Below are 11,758 nucleotides of genomic sequence, written 5' to 3'. Positions count from 1 at the left end.
ATTAAAAACTCTCCACTTTTAGTGTGTCACCTTATTTACAGAAAGTGACTGGTCCATCATGGAGCAGTATATGTTGGAGAAAAATCAGCAAGGTTTATAAATGCAAATTATGGCACAGAGAGAGGCAAATCCAGATGAAGAGAGACACAGATCTCTACTCTGGCCCTGGCTGCTTAGAACATCACCTATGCTAGGTGCGGTGGCACATGCCTGTACATTTCAGCAGCTCTAGAGACTGAGTCAAGAGGATCATAAGTTCAAGGCCAGTCTCAACAACTTAGCAAGGTCCTAAGTAAGCTGGTAAGACCCTGTATTAAAATTAAAAAAATTTAAAAAGGGTTGGGGAATGTGGCTAAATTGACCCTGGGTTAAATTCCCAGTACCAGACAGACACACACACACACACACACACACACACACACACACACACACACACACACACAAAGAATATCACCTATACCCTGCAGAAGATTTGGTACTTAACATCAGGGCACATTGCACTTGCAGTTTATGGTATTTTTTTTTTTTTTTTTTGCAACTAGCTGTCCTTTGTGGACTGTTTTATTTCTTTTATTGTAAACAAATGGGATACATGTTGTTTCTCTATTTGTACATGGAGTCAAGGCATACCATTTGTGTAATCATAAATTTACATAGGGTAATGTTGTTTGATTCATTCTGTTATTATTTTCCCTTCCCCTCTACCCCTCCCACCCCTCTTTTCCCTCTATACAGTCCTTCCTTCCTCCATTCTTACGACCCTCCTTATCCCTAACCCTAAACCAAACCCTAACCCTAATGATAACCCCTTCCAACCCCCATTATATGTCCTCATCCGCTTATCAGCGAGATCATTCGTCCTTTAGTTTTTTGAGACTGGCTTATCTCACTTAGCATGATATTCTCGAATTTCATCCATTTGCCAGCAAATGCCATAATTTTATTATTCTTCATGGCACAGTAATATTCCATTGTATATATATGCCACAGTTTCTTTATCCATTCATCAACTGAAGGGCATCTAGGTTGGTTCCACAATCTGGCTATGGTGAATTGAGCAGCAATGAACATTCATGTGGCTGTATCTCTGTAGTATGCTGATTTTAAGTCCTTTGGGTATAGGCCAAGGAGTGGGATAGCTGGGTTAAATGGTGGTTCCTTTCCAAGTTTTCTAAGGAATCTCCATACTGTTTTCCAGAGTGGCTGCACTACTTTGCAACCTCACCAGCAATGTATGAGTGTACCTTTTTTCCCCACATCCTCTCCAGCACCTATTGTTGCTTGTATTCTTGATAATCGCCATTCTAATTGGGGTGAGATGGAATCTTAGGGTGGTTTTGATTTGCATTTCTCTTATTACTAGAGATGTTGAACATTTTTTCATATATTTATTGATTGCTGGTACATCTTCTTCTGTGAAGTGTCTGTTCATTTCCTTAGCCCATTGGTTGATTGGATTATTTGTATTCTTGGTGTAGAGTTTTTTGAGTTCTTTATATATTCTGGAAATTAATGCTCTATCTGAAGTATGAGTGGCAAAAATTTTCTCCCACTCTAGGTTCTCTCTTCACATTGCTGATAGTTTCCTTTGCTGGGAGAAAGCTCTTTAGTTTGAATCTATCCCAGTTATTGATTCTTGCTTTTATTTCTTGTGCTATGGGAGTCCTGTTAAGGAAGTCTGATCCTAAGCCAACATGTTGAAGATTTGGACCTACTTTTTCTTCTATAAGATGCAGGGTCTCTGGTCTGATTCCAAGGTCCTTGATCCATTGTGAGTTGATTTTTGTGCAGGGTGATAGGGGTTTAGTTTCATTCTGTTGCATATGGATTTCCAGTTTTCCCAGCACCATTTGTTGAAGAGGCTATCTTTTTTCCATTGCATATTTTTGGTGCCTTTGTCTAGTATGAGAAAATTGTATTTATTTTGGTTTGCGTCTGTGTCCTCTATTCTGTACCATTGATCTACGTGTGTATTTTGGTGTGAATACCATGCCATTTTTGTTACTATTGCTTTGTAGTATAGTTGAAGTTCTGGTATTGCGATACCCCCTGCTTCACTCTTCCTGCTACGGATTGCTTTAGCTATTCTGGGTTTCTTATTCTTCCAGATGAATTTCATAATTGCTTGCTCTATTTCGGTAAGGTACATCATTGGGATTTTAATTGGAATTGCATTGAATCTGTTTAGCACTTTTGGTAGTATGGCCATTTTGACAATATTAATTCTGCCTATCCAAGAACATGGGAGATCTTTCCATCTTCTAAGGTTTACTTTAATTTCTTTCTTTAGTGTTTGTAGTTCTCTTTGTAGAGGTCTTTCACCTCTTTTGTGAGATTGATTCCCAAGTATTTTATTTTTTTCGAGGCTATTGTGAACGGGGTAGTTTTCCTAACTTCTCTTTCTGAAGATTCATCAGTTATATCTAAAAATGCATTCGATTTATGAGCATTTATCTTATATCCTACTACTTTACTGAATTCACTTATGAGTTCTAAAAGTTTTCTGGTGGAATTTTCCAGTTCCTCTAAATATATAATCATGTCATCAGCAAATAGGGATAGTTTGAGTTCTTTTCCTATTCGTATCCCTTTAATTTCCTTGGTCTGTCTAATTGCTCTGGCTACAGTTTCAAGGATGATGTTGAATAGAAGTGGTGAAAGAGGGCATCCCTGCCTTGTTCCAGTTTTTAGGGGGAATGCTTTCAGTTTTTCTCCATTTAGAATGATATTGGCCATTGGCTTAGCATAGATGATGGCCTTTACAATGTTAAGGAATGTTCCCACTATCCCTATTTTTTCTAGTGTTTTGAGCATGAAGGGGTGCTGTATTTTATCAAATGCTTTTTCTGCATCTGTCGAAATAATCATGTGATTCTTGACTTTAATTCTATTGATATGGTGAATTACATTTATTGATTTCTGGATGTTGAACCAACCTTGCATCCCTGGGATAAAACCCACTTGATCGTAGTGCACTATCTTTTTAATATATTTTTGTATGCAATTTGCTAAGATTTTGTTGAGAATTTTTTTTTATTGTAAAGAAATAGGATACATGTTGTTTGTCTGTTTGTACATGGGTTAAAAGCATACCATTTGTATAATCATGAATTTACATATGGTAATGTTGTTTGATTCATTCTATTATTTTTTCCCTTCCCCCACCCCTCTCACCCTTCTTTTCCCTCTAAACAGTCCTTTTTTCCTCCATTCTTGCCCCCCTCCCTAACCCTAACCCTAACCCTAACCCTAACACTAACTCCTCCCACCCTTCCTTTATGTGTCATCTTCCACTTATCAGCGAGATCATTTGTCCTTTAGTTTTTTGAGAATGGCTTATCTCACTTAGCATGATGGTCTCCAATTTCATCCATTTGCCTGCAAATGCCATAATTTTATCGTTCTTTATGGCAGAGTAATATTCCATTATATATATATATATACCACAGTTTCTTTATCCACTCATCAATTGAAGGACATCTAGGTTGGTTCCACAATCTGGCTATTGTGAATTGAGCAGCTGTGAACATTGATGTGGCTGTATCTCTGTAGTATGCTGATTTTACGTCCTTTGGGTATAGACCAAGGAGTGGGATAGCTGGATCAAATGGTGGTTCCATTCCAAGTTTTCTAAGGAATCTCCATACTGCTTTCCAGAGTGGCTGTACTAGTTTGCAGCCCCAGCAGCAATGTATGAGTGTACCTTTTTCCCACATCCTCGCCAACACCTGTTGCTTGTATTTTTGATAATCGCCATTCTAATTGGGGTGAGATGGAGTCTTAGTGTAGTTTTGATTTGCATTTCTCTTATTACTAAAGATGGTGAACATTTTTTCATGTTTGTTGATTGCTTGTAGATCTTCTGTGAAGCGTCTGTTCATATTCTTAGCCCATTTGTTGATTGGATTATTTGTATTCTTGGTGTAGAGTTTTTTGAGTTCTTTATAGATTCTGAAGATTAGTGCTCTATCTGAAGTATGATTGGCAAAGATATTCTCCCACTCTGTAGGCTCTCTCTTCACATTGCTGATAGTTTCCTTTGCTGAGAGAAAGCTTTTTACTTTGAATCTATCCCAGTTATTGATTCTTGCTTTTATTTCTTGTGCTATGGGAGTCCTGTTGAGGAAGTCTGGTCCTAGGCCGACATGTTGAAGATTTGGACCTACTTTTTCTTCTATAATCTGCAGAGTCTCTGGTCTGACTCCAAGGTCCTTAATCCATTTTGAGTTGAGTTTTGTGCAGGGTGAGAGATAGGGGTTTAGTTTCATTCTGTTGCATATGGATTTCCAGTTTTCCCAGCACCATTTGTTGAAGAGGCTATCTTTTCTCCATTGCATATTTTTGGCACCTTTGTCTAGTATTAGAAAGTTGTATTTATTTGGGTTTGTGTGCATGTCCTCTATTCTGTACCATTGATCTTCCTTTCTATTTTGGTACCAATACCATGCTGTCTTTGTTACTATTGCTTTGTAATAAAGGTGAAGTTCGGGTATTGCGATACCCCCTGCTTCATTTTTTCTGCGAAAGATTGCTTTAGCTATTCTGGGTTTCTTATTCTTCCAGATGAATTTCATGATTGCTTGCTCTATATCTGTAAGGTACATCATTGGGATTTTAATTGGAATTGCATTGAATCTGTATAGCACTTTTGGTACTATGGCCATTTTGACAATATTAATTCTGCCTATCCAAGAACATGGGAGATCTTTCCATCTTCTAAGGTTTACTTTAATTTCTTTCTTTAGTGTTCTGTAGTTCTCTTGTAGAGGTCTTTCACCTCTTTTGTGAGATTGATTTCCCAAGTATTTTTTTTTTTCGAGGCTATTGTGAATGGGGTAGTTTTCATAATTTCTCTTTCTGAGGATTCATCACTTATGTATAAAAATGCATTGGATTTATGAGCATTGATCTTGTAACCTGCTACTTTACTGAATTCACTTATGAGTTCTAAAAGTTCTGGTGGAATTTCCTGGTTCCTCTAAGTATGTAATCATATCATCCGCAAATAGGGATAGTTTGAGTTCTTCTTTTCCTATTCGTATTCCTTTAATTTCTTTGGTCTGTCTAATTGCTCTGGCTACAGTTTCAAGTATGATGTTGAATAGAAGTGGTGAAAGAGGGCATCCCTGCCTTGTTCCAGTTTTTAGGCAGAATGCTTTCAGTTTTACACCATTTAGGATGATATTAGCCATGAGCTTAGCATAGATGGCCTTTATAATGTTAAAGAATGTTCCCACTATCCCTATTTTTTCTAGTGTTTTGAGTGTGAAGGGGTGCTGTATTTTATCAAATGCTTTTTCCGCTTCTATCGAAATAATCATGTGATTCTTGACTTTAAGTCTATTGATGTGGTGAATTACATTTATTGATTTCCGGATGTTGAACCAACCTTGCATCCCTGGGATAAAACCCACTTGATCGTGGTGCACTATCTTTTTAACATATTTTTGTATGTGATTTGCTAAAATTTTGTTGAGAATTTTTGCGTCAATGTTCATTAATGATATTGGTCTGAAATTTTCTTTCCTTGATGAGTCTCTGTCTGGTTTGGGTATCAGGGTAATATTGGCTTCATAGGATGAGTTTGGGAGAGTTCCCTCCGCTTCTATTTCATGGAATACTTTGAGAAGTATTGGAACGAGCTCTTCTTTAAAGGTTTTGTAGAACTCGGCTGAGAACCCATCTCGTCCTGGACTTTTCTTTGTTGTTAGGCTTTTGATGACCTCTTGTACTTCATTACTTGAAATTGTTCTATTAATAATTGTGTATGCCTCTTCCTCTGGCAGCTGCCTGGTGTTCCGTGCAGTCGCTCTAAGTCCAAGTGACCCACTGCGCACCTCCTTCTCCACCAGGCAGTCACCCAGAGATCTGGTGCGTTTGTCACGAGTCCCAGGAACTCACTGTGCACCTCCTCATCCCGACTGCCACCCGTAGCCCTGGTGCAGTCACTCCGCGCCCAAGCACCCCGCCGTGCTCCTCCTCCTCCTCCAGGCAACCCCCCTGTGTTTAGGAGCACTTGCTCTGAGTCCAAACCACTCACCACGCTGCTCCTCTGGATAGCCGCCCGGAGCCGTGGTGCAGCTGCTCCACGTCCAAGCAATGTGCCAAGCCCGTGCTTCTCCTTCTCCTCTGGGCAGCCCCCGGTGTTCAGGGGTGGTCGCTTTCAGTCTCCAAACAGCTCACCGCGCACCCCCTCCTTTGGGCAGCCTCCCAGAGCCCGGGTGGGTTGCGCTGAGTCCAAACGCTGTGCTGAGCGGCCTCCTCTCCAATGCTCCCAGTTGTCCAAGTTCACTGCTCCAGCAGGGGAAGGGGTGTCTTTGTCGGGCAAATCTACTTCACAAAGTTCCCTGCGTTCGGGGACTACTGCCCCATCCGGGATGCCTCCCCAATGGGAGAGACTCACCCGGCTGCTTTGAGTTGGTCCCAAGTCTCTATATCTCCTCTTCTTGAGTCCTGAGTCCACGCTGCTCCTCTGGATAGCCGCCCGGAGCCCTGGTGCAGCTGCTCCAAGTCCAAGCGACGTGCCGAGCCCGTGCTTCTCCTTCTCCTCTGGGCAGCCCCCAGTCTTCAGGAGTGGTCGCTTTCAGTCCAAACAGTTCACCGCGCACCCCCTCCTTTGGGCAGCCTCCCAGAGCCCGGGTGGGTTGCGCCGAGTCCAAGTGCTGTGCTGAGCGGCCTCCTCTCCGATGCTCCCAGTTGTCCGCATTCACTGCTCCAGCGGGGGTAGGGGTGTCTCGCCGGGCAGCTCTACTTCACAAAGATCCCTGTGTTCGGGGCTACCGCCCCGTCCGGGACGCCTCCCCAATGGGAGAGACTCACCCGGCTGCTTTGAGTTGGTCCCAAGTCTATCTATATCTCCTCTTCTTGAGTCCTGAGTCCTGGAGCAACATGAAACGCAGCCACCCTCTAGGCCGCCATCTTGAATCCTTGTTGAGAATTTTTGTATCAATGTTCATTAAGGATATTGGTCTGAAATTTTCTTTCCTCAATGTGTCTCTGTCTGGTTTAGGTATCAGGGTGATATTGGCTTCATAGGATGAGTTTAGGAGGGTTCCCTCCTCTTCTAGTTCATGAAATACTTTGAGAAGTATTAAAATGAGCTCTTCTTTAAAGGTTTTGTAGAACTTGGCTGAGAACCCATCTGGTCCTGGACTTTTCTTTGTTGGTAGGCTTTTGATGACTCCTTCTATTTCATTATTTGAAATTGATCTATTTAAATTGTGTATGTCCTCCTTATTCAGTTTAGGTAATTCATATGTCTCTAGAAACCTCTTGATATCTTCAAGATTTTCTATTTTGTTGGAGTATAGATTTTCAAAATAGCTTCTAATTATGTTTTGTATTTCAGTCGTGTCTGTTGTGATATTTCCTTGTTCATTCCGAATTTCAGTAATTTGAGTTTTCTCTCTCCTTCTCTTTGTTAATGTGACAAAGGGTTTATCAATTTTATTTTTTCAAAGAATCAACTATTTATTTTGTCAATTTTTTCAATTGTTTCTCTTGTTTCAATTTCTTTGATTTCAGCTCTGATTTTAACTATTTCCTGTCTTCTACTACTTTTGGTGTTGCTCTGTTCTTCTTTTTCTAGGGCTTTTAGACATAGTGTTAGGTCATTTATTTGTTGATTTTTTTTCTTCTTTTATTGAATGCGCTCCATGAAATAAATTTCCCTCTAAGTACTGCTTTCATAGTGCCCCAGAGATTTTGATATGTTGTTTCTTTGTTCTTACTTACCTCTAAGAATTTTTTAATTTCCTCCTGATATCTTGTTATTCATTCATCATATTTAATCTCCAGGTGTTGTAGTAGTTTCTTTTTTTACTCTGTCATTTATTTTTAATTTCAATCCATTATGGTCTATTAGAACAAGGTACTATCTCTATCTTCTTGTATTTGCTAATAGTAGCTTTGTGGCATAAAATATGGTCTATTTTAAGAAGGATCCATGTGCTGCTGAGAAGAAAGTGTATTTGTTCTTTGTTGGATTGTATATTCTATAAATGTCCATTAAGTCTAAATTATTGATTGTGTTTTTGAGATCTATGATTTCTTTGTTCAATTTTTGTTTGGAGGATCTGTCCAGTGGTGAGAGAGGTGTGTTAAAATCACCTAGTATTATTGTGTTGTGGTCTATTTGATATCTGACATTGAGAAGGATGTGTTTGACATACATGGATGAGCCACTGTTTGGGGCATAGATACTTATGATTGTTATGTCTTGCTGATTTATGCTTCCCTTAAGCAGTATGAAATGTCCTTCTTTATCCCTTCTGACTAGTTTTGGCTTGAAGTCCACATTATCTGATAAGAGGATGGATACTCCGGCTTTTTTGCTGTGTCCATGTGCATGGTATGTTTTTCCCCATCCTTTCACCTTTAGTCTGTGGGAATCTCTTTCTATGAGATGAGTGTCTTGCAGGCAGCAAATTATTGGATCTTTCTTTTTAATCCAATCTACCAGTCTATGTCTTTTGATTGATGAGTTCAGGCCATTAACATTCAGGGTTATTATTGGGATATGATTTGTATTCCCAGTCATTTGGCTTATTTATTTATTTATTTTTTGACATGACTTGATTTCTCCTTTATTTGGTTGTCCTTTAGGGTAGTTCCTCCCTTTGCTGATTTACATCATTGTTTTTCATCTCTTCCTCATGGAATATTTTGCTGAGAATGTTCTGTAATGCCAGCTTTCTTTTTGTAAATTCTTTTAGCTTTTGTTTATCATGGAAGGATTTTATTTCGTCATCAAATCTGAAAGTAAGTTTTGTTGGGTATAAAATTCTTGGTTGGCATCCGTTTTCTATCAGAGCTTGAAAAATGTTGTTCCAGGCCCTTCTAGCTTTTAGAGTCTGGGTTGAAAAATCTTCTGATATCCATATTGGTTTTCCCCTGAATGTAATTTGATTCTTTTCTCTGCAGCCTTTAAAATTCTGTCTTTATTTTGTATGTTAGGTATTTTCATTATAATGTGCCTTGGTGTGGGTCTATTGTAATTTTGTGTATTTGGAGTCCTATAAGCCTCTTGTACTTGATTTTCCATTTCATTCTTCAGATTTGGGAAATTTTCTGATATTATTTCATTGAATAGATTGTTCATTCCTTTGGTTTGTTTCTCTAAGCCTTCCTCAATCCTGATAATTCTTAAATTTAGCCTTTTCATGATATCCCACAGTTCTTATAGATTCTGTTCATGATTTCTTACCATCTTCTCTGTTTGGTCAACTTTGTTTTCAAGATTAAATATTTTTTTCTTCAATATCTGAGGTTCTGTCTTCCAGGTGTTCTATCCTATTGGTTATGCTTTCTGTGGAATTTTTAATTTGGTTTATTGTTTCCTTCATTTCAAGGATATCTGTTTGTTTTTTTTTCAATATCTCTAACTCTTTATTGAAATGATCTTTTGCTTCCTGTATTTGCTCTTTTAACTGTCGATTGGTGTGATCATTAAATGCCTGCATTTGCCCTTTCATCTCATCTGTCAATGCCTGCATTTGTTCTTTCATCTCCTCGTTTGCTTCTCTGATCATTTTGATTATGTACATTCTGAACTCCCTTTCTGACATTTCTTCTGCCATGCTGTAATTGGATATTATTGCTATATCATCTAGGTTTGTTTGGGACATTTTCTTCCCTTGTTTTCTCATATTATTCAGGAATCTACCCCTCTAATAGTGAAACTCTGGGATATTGCAGATTTCCTCTATTGACTAATATTGTCTCTGTAGATTTCCAATAACTCACCTCTTAGCCTTCAGTAGGCTGAAGTCTTGGAGGAACTTGATAATGTGGTGCTCCACTAGGAAGCTGGCCTTCTAGGGGTTGTGGCCTTCAGGTGGGGTATATTCCCTGGTGGCTCTGAGGTGGTCCCGAGTCTCTCAATACCTCCTCTTCTTGGCCCCTGGTTCTTGTCAAACATCTTCTAGCCTCCTGTAGGTGTCTCAGGAAGGGAGTTGCCCTTCTAATGATGATGGCCATGCCCTCAGGAATAATTCAAAATGCCTGCACCAGCCTATAAAGAAGGCTCTGGCTAACTCTTTGATAGTGACAAACCTCGTTGTGGTGGTCGGATGGGGTTTTTCAGTGGTGGCATGTGTATTTGGCCTGGTGATTGGGAGGATTGGCTACCTGCTGCCCCGCTCCACAAGGCAGGTGGGTTGGGTGCCCGCCTGCTACCTCTGCAATGCAAGTGGCCTGACTCAGCCGTCAGCTCACTCTGTGACTGCGACCAACCAGTGATGGCACCGACCTAGGTACAGGGGTCAGGCGGGGTTGCTCAGTTATGACATCTGTCCTTGGTCTGCTGGCTGGGCGGGTTATCTGCCTGTCACTTACCTCCGTGATATAGGTGGCCTGGCTCAGCCACCAGCTGGCTCCACGATTTCCACCAACGAGTAATGGCACCAACCTCTAGTTCAGATCTTATAAGCCAAATGTGGGAATGAAACTCTGCAGCCATAGCCCTGGTTCCCACATTCCCCTTCCCTTTGTCACTGCTGTTCCCTCATTTCTCTCTGACAGGTGGTGATAAATTATAAAGGTTAATTTTTAAATTTATTTTTAGTTATACATGACGGTATAAAAAGGTTAATTTTTTAAAAAAGGTTCATTTAAAATTTATTTTTAGTAATACATGACAGTGGAATGTATTTTGACATATGCATACATGGAGTATAACTTCCCATTCTTGTGGTTGTACGTGATGTGACATTACACTGATCATGTATTCATATATGGACATAGGAAAGTTATGTCCAATTCATTGTACTGTCTTTCCCATTTTCATCTTCCCTCCCTTCCCCCCATTCCCTCCTGTCCAATCCAGTGAAACTCCACTCCTCCCTCCCCCTGCCCATTGTGATTCAGCATCCACATATCGGAGAGAACATTCAGCATTTGGTTACATAGGATTGGTTTATTTCACTTAGCAGGATAGTCTCCAGTTTCATCCATTTATCTGCAAATGCCATAATTTTATTCTTCATTGTGACTAAATAATATTCCATTGTGTATATGTACCACATTTTCTTTATTCCTTTATCTATTGAAGGGCATCTAGGTTGGTTCCATAGCCTAGCTGTTGGGGATTGAGCTGCTATGAACACTAATGTGGTTGTATCACTGTAGCATGCTGATTTTAAGTCCTTTGGGTATAAACCAAGGAGTGGGATAGCTGGGTCAAATGGTGGGTCCATTCTAACTTTTCTAAGAATCTCCATACTGCTTTCCATAGTGGTTACACCAATTTGCAGTCCCACCAGCAATGTATGAGTGTACTTCCCCCCCACATTCTTGCTAACATTTATTGTTACTTGTATTCTTGATAATTGCCATTCTACCTGGAGTAAGATGGAATCTCAGTGTAATTTTGATTTGCGTATCTCTGATTGCTAGAGATGTTGAACATTTTTTCATATATTTATTGATCGTTCGTATTTCTTCTTCTGTGAAGTATCTGTTTAATTTCTTTGTCATTTATTGATTGGGTTATTTGGGGTTTTTTTTGCCATTAAGATTTTCTAGTTCTTCATATATCCTGGAGATTAATGCTCTATCTGAGGTGCATGTGGCAAAGATTTTCTCCCATTCTGTAGGCTTTCTCTTCATGTTCTTATTTGTTTCCTTTGCTGTGCAGAAGACTTTTAGTTTGATATGATCCCATTTACTGATTCTTGATTTTACTTCGTGTGCTTTAGGAGTCTTGTTGAGAAATTTGGTTCCTAAGCCCGTATGATGGGTATTTGGGCCTACTTTTTCT

This window comes from Sciurus vulgaris (assembly GCF_902686455.1).
Source record: "Sciurus vulgaris genome assembly, chromosome: 15".
Classification (NCBI taxonomy): domain Eukaryota; kingdom Metazoa; phylum Chordata; class Mammalia; order Rodentia; family Sciuridae; genus Sciurus; species Sciurus vulgaris.
Note: the sequence above shows the minus strand (reverse complement) of the source record.